We start from the raw sequence: 12,090 nt of genomic DNA, 5'->3' as shown, positions 1-12,090 counted from the left end.
GTATTAATTAAAATAGTTTATGTTGCACCTCAATTGGAAAACAGGCAGTAAAAACAGCAGCCACTCAAAACACATGTACTAGATACATCAGCATGGAGGGACGGAAAATAATTTTCACCTCCTTGAGGTGACAGACATTAGCAATTCAAGAGAGATGTGCTATACCTTGGCTTATTTCTATAATCTTCCCGCTTGAAATGAAGTTGCTTCTGCTTTTATTTTTCTTTAAGAGGAAATCACGATGTAAGTAAGAGGGTTAAACAACTAGCTTCGAAAACACTCCTTGAAGAGAGTCAGGAAGGAGAAACATGGGACCTTATAAAATATTATTATTAAATGAAATTACAACAGTTTCTGACTGATAAATTCAGACTATGTTGCTAGATCTTTGAAAAATCTGCTTTGGAGAACAATAAAGGATTACTAAAATAATATGTTTCTTTTGAAATGGGCAACATATTGACTTACCATAGGAATGTTTTACCCTATATTAGGATGGTAAAAAATAAATAATGGATTGCAGTATGGAACATCAAGTTGGTTTTACTTCATTACAAAGTTTTGAAAATCTGAGGAGGCAGTATATATGGTATGCTGAAAAGACGCAAATTTTGAATCCAGAGAGCCAAGATATAAATTCTTCCTAGATTTCTCCTTTATAGTCCTTGTTATCTTGGGCAATCTATTAATATTTTTGGTCCTCGATTTTCTAATCTGCAAAATGAAGAAAGTTCTAAATCTGACATCCTAAGAAGGCAAAAAAAAAATCATCTTTAAAATAAATTTGATGCTGAACTTCTTAGAAATAAAGCTTCTACTGAGTCACAAGATCATAAACTCAAGCCTAAAGGGGAATCTTAGATTATCTAATCTTACTCTCTAATATTATACTAAGTGAATTACCCAAAGTTACATAGGTATCAAGTAGCGAGAGAATTCAAGCATAGGTCCTCTTGACTTCAGGACTCAATACTTGTAACTAAGTCAATCTAAAAGAAGACAAAAATTAAACAGATTGTCTAGAAGATAGAAAGAGAAGGGACAGCAGATGTCTCAGTGGATAGAGAATCAGGCCTAGAGACAGGAGGTACTAGGTTCAAATATAGCCTCAAATATTGCCTGGCTGCATGGCCTTGGGTAAGTTGATTAAGCCCAGTTATCTAGCCTTTACTTATTATTGATTCAAAGACAGAAGGCAAGGGTGTTTGTTTGTTTGTTTTTTAAGAAGATATTAACAGAATACTTCTCAAAAAATAGAATAATGTAAAAATTTTGGACTTGGAAGTAAATTATATAAAGAAAGGAAGGAATGGTTATTCATGGAAATCCAAGTAATACAGTTTCATAGCTAATAATAGCTTACATGTATATAGTGCTTACTATGTGCCAAGCTAAGTGTTTTATAATTATTTTGGCCTTGGTTCCTCATATAACACTAGCCTTGTGAAGTAGATGCTATTATTATCTCTATTTTACAGATAAGAAAATTGAAGTAAATAGGGTAAGTAAATTGCCCCAGGGTCACCTAGGTAGAAAGCATCTGAGGTTGGATTTGAACCTATGTGTTCCAGACTCCAACCCTGGCCTTCTATCTACTGCATCGCTCAGCATGCTCAATAGCCAAGTCATAGAATACAAAGTTAAATATCATCCCAGACTTCAAATTTAGTCCCATTATCATAGAGAGAGAAAATAGAGAATCAGAATTCAGTGACTTGCCAAAATCAATTAAGCATGAATTGGCAAGCTATGTCTAGACATTTAATTCCTTTAAATCTTACTACGAGTAGTATTTTAATGTTAACACAGAAAGTATTTTGTTGTTGTGTATGTATCATTTTGCTTTTTTTAATTTTTATTTTTTCCAATTGGTCAATTCTTTATTTAAGGAATTATTTTCTTCAATATTTTTGTGTCTCTTTTGCCAAGCAATTAAGTCTCTTTTCTTTTTTTAAATTAAGTTTTTATAATTTTCTTGCATTGATTTCATTTCTCTCCCCAATTTTTCTCTACTCTTTAGATTTGATTTTTAAAATCCCTTTTTTCTGCTTTAAAATTTTTTTTTATTTTTTAAATATTTTCTCATGTTTACATATTCATTTTCTTTCCTTTCCCTCTTCCCTTCCCCGCTCCCAGATCCAATAAGCACTTCCACTGAGTTATACAAATGTTATCTATCACTTAAACCTATTTCCATATTGTTCATTTTTGCAGTAGAGCAAACTTTCAAAACCAAAACCCCCAATCATATATCCATATAAACAAATAAGTCATTTGTTTTTCTTCTGTGTTTCTACTCCCATAGTTCTTTCTCTCTCTGTGGATAGCATTCTTTTCCATAAATCCCTTTGGATTGTTTTGAGTAGCAAAGTCCATTACCTTGGATTGTTCCACAATATTTCCCTTTTTGTGTATAATGTTCTCTTGGTTCTGCTCATTTCACTCTGCATGGTTCATACTGGTCTTTCCAGTTCACATAGAATTCCTCCAGTTCATTATTCCTTTCAGCACAATAGTATTCCCTCATCATCAGATACCACAATTTGTTCAGCCATTCCCTAATCTAAGGACACCCCCCCCATTTTCCAATTTTTTGCCATTACAAAGAGCACAGCTATAAATATTTTTGTACAAACATTTTTCATTATTATCTCTTTAGGGTATAAACCTAGTAGTGTTAATGCTACATCAAAGGGTATATGCATTATTTTTTTTAATTTTTATTTAATTAATTTAGATTATTTTTCCATGGTTACATGATTCATGTTCTTTCCCTCCCTGCTCCCGGAGCCAATGAGAGCAATTCCACTGGGTTTTATATGTATCGTTGTTCAAAACATATTTCCATATTATGATTATTTGCAATAGAGTGATCATTTAGAATCAACATCCCCAATCATATCCCCATTGAATCAAGTGATCAGTAATGTTTTTCTTCTGCATTTCTGCTCCCACAGTTCTTTCTTTGGATGTGGACAACATTCTTTCTCTTAAGTCCCTCAAATTTGTCCTAGATCATTGCATTGCTGCTAGTAGAGAAGCCCATTACATTCAACTGTGCCACAGTGTATCTGTCTCTGTGTACAATGTTCTTCTGGTTCTGTTTATTTCACTCTGCATCAATTCCTGGAGGTCTTTCCAGTTCACATGGAATTCCTCCAGTTTATTATTCCTTTGAGCACAATAGTATTCCATCACCAGCATATACCACAATTTGTTCAGCTATTCCCCAATTGAGGGACAACCCTTCATTTTCCGATTTTTTTGCCACCACAAAGAGCGCAGCTATAAATATTTTTGTACAAGAATTTTCTCCTATTTTCTCTTTGGGGTATAAACCCAGCACTGGTATGGTTGGATCAAAGGGTAGACAGTCATTTAAAGCCCTTTGGGTATAGTTTCAAATTGCCTTCCAGAATGTTTGGATCAATTCACAATTCTACCAGCAATGCATTAGTGTCCCAATTTTGCCACTCCCCTGCAACATTTTTTTTTCCTTTACTGTCATATTGGCCAATCTGCTAGGTGTGAGGTGGTACCTCAGCATTGTATTGATTTTCCTTTCTCTGATCAGAAAGGATTTAGTGTTGTTCATATATAGTGTCTTGACTCTTCCTGACCTCGAAGATCTCTATCCATGGGGTTTTCTTTAGCAAAGATACTGTAGTGGTTTGTCATTTCCTTTTTCATAGGCAAACAGAGGTTAAGTGACTTGCCTAAGAGGTCACACTGCTGGGAAAGTGCCTAAGGTCAGATGTATGCTCAGGTTTTCCTGACATCAAACCCAGAATTTTCTCTACTGTGCCACCCAGTTGTAATTAATTCATACTAACAGTTATTTTAATAAAAGATGTAACTGGACTTCTCTGAGCATGCCCAATTCTCCTAACATAGAGATACTCCTGTAAGGCCTTTTAAGCATATCCAGTTTTCCTACCATGAAGTCCCTAGTAGCCTTCCTTGATTGGCAGTCTGTGTCTTTAATACTGTTGAGATTGAGATTTTAAATTATTTCCCTCCTACGATAATTTCTTTCTGCAGGCTTTCTTAATAATTTTGTCTAGAAGGTAAAAATCCCAGTTTACCCACAGCAAAGATGCTATGAACTGAACAGATGATAAAGGAAGGATTTTCTTTTTCCTGGACTCTCTCTTTCACCCAATTCAGAGAAATGGGCCTGAAGGTGTTTGTTTCTGTTCTGTCCTTTGTTCTCTTCAGTTTCGGGTGCTTGAAGGGATCTCTGCAGGATGCTGGAGTTTGAGCCATGGTGATCTTGGAACTGGCATTGTAGGCAGGATGGTACAGCCAACCATTAAAGCCCTGACATGCCAAGGAGCTTGAGATTTAAACCTGAGGGGCTCCTTCTTGGTGTCCTTTGAATCTCGGTCCTCTCTAACTATTCTTCCAGGAAAACTGACCCCTCCACTCCTCACTTGCCCCAGACAGCTACTGTCCTGGGCTTTCTTCGCCTTCCATATTATTATATATATATTTTTTTAACTCATGAGCTCCCATGGATTCAATGATCACCTCTATGCTGATGATTCTCAAATCTATTTATCTAACCCTAATCTTTAGAGCGGGGGTTGGCAACCTTTTTGGCAGTGAGAGCCACAAACACCACATTTTTTTAAAATGTAATTTTTGTGAGAGCCGTACAGTGCTCACAGTGCGCGCTCCTGTAACAACGCCTGAAAAAAAATTGACTTTATGGCTCCTGCAGAAAAAGTCATACGTTGCTGACCCCTGCTCTAGAGTGTCGGCCAGCCTTGCACCTCCAATTGCCTATAAGACATCTTAAATTCAACATGTCTAACACTGATCTCATTATCTTCCCACCCCTTCAAACATCCCAGAACTGTAGCTTTTACCTACATGACATATCTTGTGGAGTAATCCCATTTTTTCCATCACTATGGCTCAAGTCCTCATCTGTCAGGACAGTTTGCTGGTTGGAATCCCTACCAAAATCTCTCCTTACTTCATTCAGATCACAGTGATCTTCCTATAGTTCAAGTCATACCAGATCACCCCTTGACTCCCAGTTATTTTTAGTATCAAAAATAAAATCTTTTTCACATTCAAAGCCCTTTTTCATTTCCCCCAACTCAATCTTTTCAGATTTCCAGACCTTGCTGTCATACTAACCCCAATATTCTCAGATTCAGTGGCACTGGACTCCTTGCTGTTCCTAGAACTTCATCTCCAAATCCTAGGCACTTTCACTGGCTACCTCATACCCCATGCCTGGAATGTTCTACTCCCCTAGATATTATTTGGTTTCCTTAAATTCTTAAATAAAATCTTATCTTCTGTAATAAAGCTTTCCAAATCTGGGGCAGCTAGGTGGCTCAGTGGACAGAGGGCCAGGCCTGGAAATAGGAGGTCCTGGGTTCAAATTTGACCTTAGACACTTCCTAGTTATATGATTCTGGGCAAGTCACTTAATCTCATTTGCCTAGTCTTATCCCTCTTCTGCCTTGGAACCAATACACAGTATTGATTCTAAGACAGAAGGTAAGAGTTTAAAAAAAAACACAACAAACTTTCCAGATCTTCCTTAATTCTAGTGCATTTCCTCTTTAGATTATCTCCAATTGATCTATATATATCTTGCTTGTATGTTGTCTCCCCCATTATACAGTGAAGTCTTTTGAAAGAGCACTGGATTTGGAGTAAAAGAGATCTGAATTCAAGAATGAACTCATACTTGCTGCCTTACCCCTTCTCAGATTCAGCTTAATCATCTGAAAAAAAAACCAGGTCAATAATATCTATTACTTTTCTCAGAGGATTAGTATTAGGAAAAGTGTTTCTTAGGCATCCTATTATTAATGTGTATGTCAGACATTGGAAAATGTCTGAAAAAAAAAAGAATATTACTGAATATTATATCCTAAGAGGCAGGAAGGTAGTTCAGTGGAGAGAATATCAGTAATGGAGTCAGGAATACCTGAGTTCAAATCTGACCTCAAACACATAATAGCTGTGTAATTCTGGGCAAATTACTTAACCTCTAGTTGCTTTAATCCACTGGATAAGAAAATGCACCCCAGTTCCCCCAGTTCCTTGCCAAGAAAACTTCATGGATAATTTTAATGTGATGTCGTCCACAGGGTCTAGAAGAGTCAGACACAGCCACAGCCACAGCTACATGGCTCAGTGGGCAGACAGCCAAGTCAGTAGACAGGAGGTCCTGGATTCATATATATTTTTTTAACCCTTAACTCCTGTGTATCGCCTCATAGGTGGAAGAGTGGCAAGGGTGGGCAATGGGGGTCAAGTGACTTGCCCAGGGTCACACAGCTGGGAAGTGTCTGAGGCCTGATTTGAACCTAGGACCTTCCGTCTCTAGGCCTGACTCTCAATCCACTGAGCTACCCAGCTGTCCCTCAAGCTTCAGACACTTCCTAGTTGTGTGACCCTGGACAAATCACAGCCTTGATTACCTAGTTCTTACAGCTCTCTGCTTTTTGGAATACTTAGTTTTGATTCTAAGTCAGAAGATAAGGCTTAAAAAAAAGTCAGACACGCTGAATAAACAAACCACTGTCCCAAAATCACAAGCAAGAGGTATTTATGGGAAGATGTGTGCCCAGAGCAAAGCAAATAGAACCTAAACAACCACATACACAATGATACAATAACATCAAGGAAAACAACATTAAAAGACATCAAAATTCAGACCAGTGCAATGTTCCATCTTGGCAGGGAAGGATTTAGGATGAAACACAGCTTCTTCTAGGTAGAGAGGTGAAAAACTGTAGGAGCCAGATGAAGCATAAACTATCAGACATGATTACTGTGGTTGGTTTTGTTGAATTATATTTCTTTGTTACAAAGAGGGATGGACAGTAAGGAGAAGAATACATTAGGAAAATTTAAGGAAAGAGAAGACTTTCAAGTATATGATCGAAGACATAGCCTAAATATTTTAAAATTAACTTTAGTGTTATATTGTTTCTGTTGAATAAAAACATTCCCCACTGCCTTTCTCTTCTTACCCATACCACAAAAATATATTCCCCACTAAGATAGAGACTTTGTAGGGAACAAAGCACAATCACAATTTCATTCTAATCAAATTTATTTCACACAATACAAATTCAAAAAATGAAAACCTACCCAAAACACTTCCATGTTTTAGAATCACTGACATTCAGTGACTAATGTATGCTACTCCTCTCTGCAAGTCCTGACCTGGGATAGCCAACAGTATTATGCTACGGAACACATACTAATTCTGTTGTCTTTCCACAGGCTCATAGGATCATAGGCCACAGGGCTAGGGCTGAAAGGAGCCTGTTCTCAAAAATACAGGTCTGACCAAGTTAACCTCTGCTCAATAAACTCCCTGGTTCCCCCATTATTACTAAGATCAAATATAAAATGCATTATCTGGTATTACTTTCCAGTCTATTTATGCTCTATTCCCTTCTCAATAGTCTAGTGTCCAGTAATATGGATGGGTAATTCCTTACTCTCCATCTCCAAGCAGCCTCCCAGGCTTGGAGTATTTCCTGGCTCTCTCCAAGAATCCTTCAAGACTCCCTTACAGACTTAGTTCAAGTCAAATCTCCAAGAGGCCTTTTCTGGTCCTCTATGTCCCTCTTTGGTCCCTTTCTTACTAGAAATTTATCTTACTCTGAATTACCTCCATTTATAATTTTTTATCTTTCAATTAGAGTTATTTGCTTATGAGTTAGATTTCCAGTTCCTGCCAGGCCAGTGACCCAGTTTTTGCATTTCTTTGTATTCCTAAAGATTAAGCACTCTCTAGTACATAGTAAATGCTTAATATAGCTGATTGTTGACTCTGACTTCTTCTTCTCTTCCTTCTTTTCTTTTTTCTTCCTGAAAAGCAGTTAGAAAGGTGGAATTCCAGAAGGGAATCTACATGAAGTCCAAAGAAGGGGACTAAGGGGTAGGGGGGGACTTGCTTAGCTAAAGAAAAACAAAAAAAAAAATCTTAAATTTAATTATTCCCTCACGTTAATCTCCTTTACTTGACCTTGGAGTCCTTTAGCATAAAACCCTGCCAACCCCTAGTGGAGTGTTTCTTTCATTGTTTTGGGTCTTAGTCAGCTGTGTTGAAATGAAAAACAAAATTGCAATAATTGAGGACCAGTGAGTAAGGAAGACTTCCCAATTATACCCCATCTACTACAATTATCCCTTTCCAAAAGGGCAGAAAGACTCTTTTTGCATTTTAGCATTTATAATCAGCTATTGCAACTCAAGGATTTCTTTTCCCCTTGCACTCCAAGGCTTGTAATGCTCTATTTAAGATAAATGACTCCTTTTTCATTCCTGTCTTATTGATATTTAGTTTAAACATTAGATGGAAGATTTCTTATGAGAAAACTTTACCATGTTTTAGCCCTTTTTGTTTCTCCCCAAAAGCAACTAGTGCAGCTCTGGCCACAGAGCAGCTGCTCAATAAGTACTCCCTTCAATGGTTGGCTGTTAATTGTCTACCTTCTTCCATGGTTTCTTTTAAATCCGAACAAAAATTCCATCTTTTCTGGAAGCCTTTTCTAACTCCCCTTAATACCGGTTCCTTCTTGGTTAATTATTTCCCATTTATCTCGTATATAACTCGCATTGTATTTATCTACTTGCATGTTGTCTTCCCCATTTGATAACAGGCTCCTTGATGGCAAACATTTGTCTTTTGCTCCTTTTTTGTTTTCCCCGTGCTTAGCAGTGCCTGGCACAGAGTAGGAGTTTAATAATGTTAATTGATAATGGGGCAGCTAGGTAGGTGGCTTAGTGGATTGAGAGCCAGGCTCAGAGACAGGAGAAGTCCTGTGTTGAAATCTGATTTCATACACTTCCTGACTGTGCGACCCTGGGTAAGTCACTTTACCCCCATTGCCAGCCCTTGCCACTCCGTCTTGGAAACAATACACAGTATTGATTATAAGACAGAGGGTAAGAGTTTAAAAAATAATACTGTTAATTGAAAGATTGAAATAGAGGAATCAATATAGCAAAGCCAACCAAAAGCTACGAATGCAAAGATCTCCTTTACAACTCGTTTTTACATGGAAAGGTTTCATTCAGGCAGTCAGTTTGAAGTAATTTCTGAACTTTGGCTCACCGCAAACTGCCCGTCCCGTGGAGGTCTGATTTCAAAACCACTGGGGAGACAACATGACAACACCCCCCCACACCCGCTTTACAATTCCAGAAGTGAGTCATCAAGGGGATCTGACAAAAATAGGAGAAGAGTAATCCCTTCTTCACCTCTGCCCCTTCTTGCCTGCTCGAAAAAATACAATAGGCAAAATACAGCGTAACTCCGGAACCCAACTAGGTGAAAAAGACTAGCATATGTGCAGTCATTCCACCCAAAGAGGAAACCTAAGGAGAGTGAAAGGCAGTTTAAAGATATGAACTGAGAGGAAGACTTTAGGGGGGAAATGAGCTCCCTCTCCTACTCCGGCATAAAGCCTGCATATAAAGCCAAAAGAGTCGCGAAGGCCACACCCACCCACCCCGACCTTTGAGTGAGGTCCCCTGTCCCAGATTGCAAGTACCTAGACAGAATTGAGTGAAGATTACGCGGGCTGGGTACAAGCTCGGCCCTACACAGTACCGTTTAAGAAAGAGTGTGGCACAGAAGGGCAGGAAAGGAGAGATGCAGCGGCACTCCGACCTTACCCCCGGACAGCCGGCAGCAGGTTCGAGCCCTCCCGGTCCGCCGTGCTGGAGGGAGGGGGCGGGCCTGCACCGGCCTGGCTTTTATCCCTCTCTCCTGGCAGGGTGGCTCCCCGCCTCCCTCACACCAGCAAAGCCACAGACCCCGCCTCGACTCCGCGCTGGCCTCGACTGCCCCAAGAGCTGGCTGAACCTGCTCTCCCTGCCCTGAGCTGCCCATCTCTCCGCCAGCCGGCTAGTTCTGCCTCTGGTCTCCACCCCAGTCCTCCAGTTTTGGGAGGAAACAGGCCCGAGGGCAAATGTCCCCGGGTACCCCACTCTCTCAGTAAGTTAGACTACTACCGGGGGAAAGAGAATTTAGGAAGGTCAAGGTTGGGTAGAGCCCTGAGGAGGAAGCAGTCAGTAAGGAGCATTTGTAAAGTGCTTACTCTATTCCAGGTACTGGGCAAAACTTTATAGTTGGAGCTGTCTAGAGCCAGGTTCACCTTAGGAACTGGTAGATAGTTGAGAATTGTCTTGGACTTCCAATTCAATTCAATTCGACGAGCATTTATGAAAGTACCTATTATGGCCATGGTAAAGGCAGAATGACTGAGTACCTCGTAGGCATTGTCATAGGGAGAGGAGGTTGGAGTTACTGACTTTCAGGAATGGAAGCAGTTTCCACACCAGGAGATCCCTATATTGTTGGAATTATAGATACCCCCAATTCACCTAAACCCCCAAAACAAAACGTGCAAAGCACTATTGAGTATAGGTGATGCAAATTCACAGATGCAAAACTCCCAGTCTTCTGAGAACATACACAAAGTTATGTAAACAACAGATTTGAGGAGCAAAAAAATCACTGGGGGTGGGGTGGGGGGAGGCATCAGTTAGTTTCTTGCAGAAAACCGCACCTGAAATGAGCCTTGAAGGAAGCTAAGAATTCTAGGAAGCTGAATTGAGGTAAAGGATTGGGGGGGGGGGGAGCGGGCGCCAGGGCAAGAGGTCACAGATGAGTCAGTTTGGCTGGAATTTAGTCATACCTGAAGGAGAATATTAGAAAATGAGTTCACAAACATTCATTAAGCACCTACTATGTGCTTAAATGCTGAGGATACAGATAAAGGTATAAAAACTACTTCCTCTCAAGTAATTCACAGAATGAAGGGAGGCAGGGTGTAATGAACTATGTAAAAACAAGATATAAATAGGATAACTGAGATAAGGAATAGAAAATGAAAACACTCTGTTTTAAGGAAAACTTGGAAAGGCTGTAGGAGAAGGGGGGGTGCTTAAATTTAATTTAGGAAAAACAGGAGGCAGAAATAAGGAGTTCTAGGAATGGGAGAACAGTGAGTAAAATTACCTGGAGTCCAGATTTTTTGTTCCATTCAAAAATCTTCAAGGAAGTCAGTGTTATTAGATTGCAGAATATGTAGGGGGTAGGAAGATGTAAAAAGAATGGAAATATAGGAAGAGACTAAGTTATGAAGAGCTTTAAAGGGATTTTATATTTGATTCCAGAGACAATAGGAAGCCACATTAGTCTATTAAATAAAGATTAGTCTGGAGCCCTGGGTGGTGAAATGAATAGAACATCTGAGCCTGGAGTCAAGAAGATCTGAGTTCAAATCCTGCCTCAGGTTGTGTAATCCTGGCAAGTGTAAAACGGGAAACACTGGAGAAGGAAGTCAATCCACTTTGCCAAGAAAACCCTATAGACATTCACTTAGAGTCCAAAGTGACTGGATAACAGCAAAAGTCTAGAATCAGATTATAAATGAATGACTGAATAACTCAGCATTTATTAAACACTTAGATTTTGCAGTATAGCTGCAGCAGCTGCCCTCAAGTAACTTAATTAGGAGAAGACTAGAGAAAAAGGTAATCAAGAAGGTGCTTTGTTCTAGAGAGGTGAAAAGGGAGAGGGAGTTGTCTGGGATTGATGAATGGATGGAATGTAAAAGAGGTCTAATTATCTAGGGGTAGCTGTAGATAAATTAGCTAGTTTGTATATACTCTGGCACTAATCAACTGGACTGAGCCCTGGGGAGGGAAAGCCAAAATGTATGGATTAACTTTTCCCCAGGAATAGAGAGAGGATTCAGGAAAACCTAGTGGGTTGGGCCAGGTGTTAAATCCTATACTTTGGATTAAAGGAATATAGACTTTTCAAACATATTGACTTTTTAAATGGGGGAGGGGGACCCGGAATAGGTTTCCTGCATTCTTCTGGAGAATATGAATATTTCTTTTTGCCTGAATTATTTTTCCTGAATTCCTTAGGAGAATATGGATATTTTATTTGCCTGAATTATTTTTCAACTACTTCATTTTTTTACCTTACAAGTTACTCTGGATGTTTTAGCCTTAGTTTCAGATACTTCCCAGGATTAATAATAATGTTATTGTTCCTGGAGTCTTTAGGAGAATGAGTATTTA

At 39.1% G+C, this 12,090-nt stretch overlaps 1 protein-coding gene across 1 annotated transcript in view; it reads right to left on the bottom strand.

Annotated features, from left to right (window-relative positions):
- Positions 1-9,696, bottom strand: part of WDR72 (WD repeat domain 72) — a 68,169-nt gene extending 58,473 nt beyond the window's left edge. The window contains exon 1 of the mRNA XM_044665157.1: positions 9,667-9,696. The gene's annotated coding sequence lies outside the window, so the exon portion shown is untranslated. The remainder of the gene's footprint in view (positions 1-9,666) is intronic.
- Positions 9,697-12,090: the final 2,394 nt, after the last annotated feature.

The sequence above is a fragment of the Gracilinanus agilis genome, chromosome 2 (genome assembly GCF_016433145.1).
Source record: "Gracilinanus agilis isolate LMUSP501 chromosome 2, AgileGrace, whole genome shotgun sequence".
Lineage (NCBI taxonomy): Eukaryota > Metazoa > Chordata > Mammalia > Didelphimorphia > Didelphidae > Gracilinanus > Gracilinanus agilis.
Note: the sequence above shows the minus strand (reverse complement) of the source record. Positions and strands in the feature narration are given on the sequence as shown.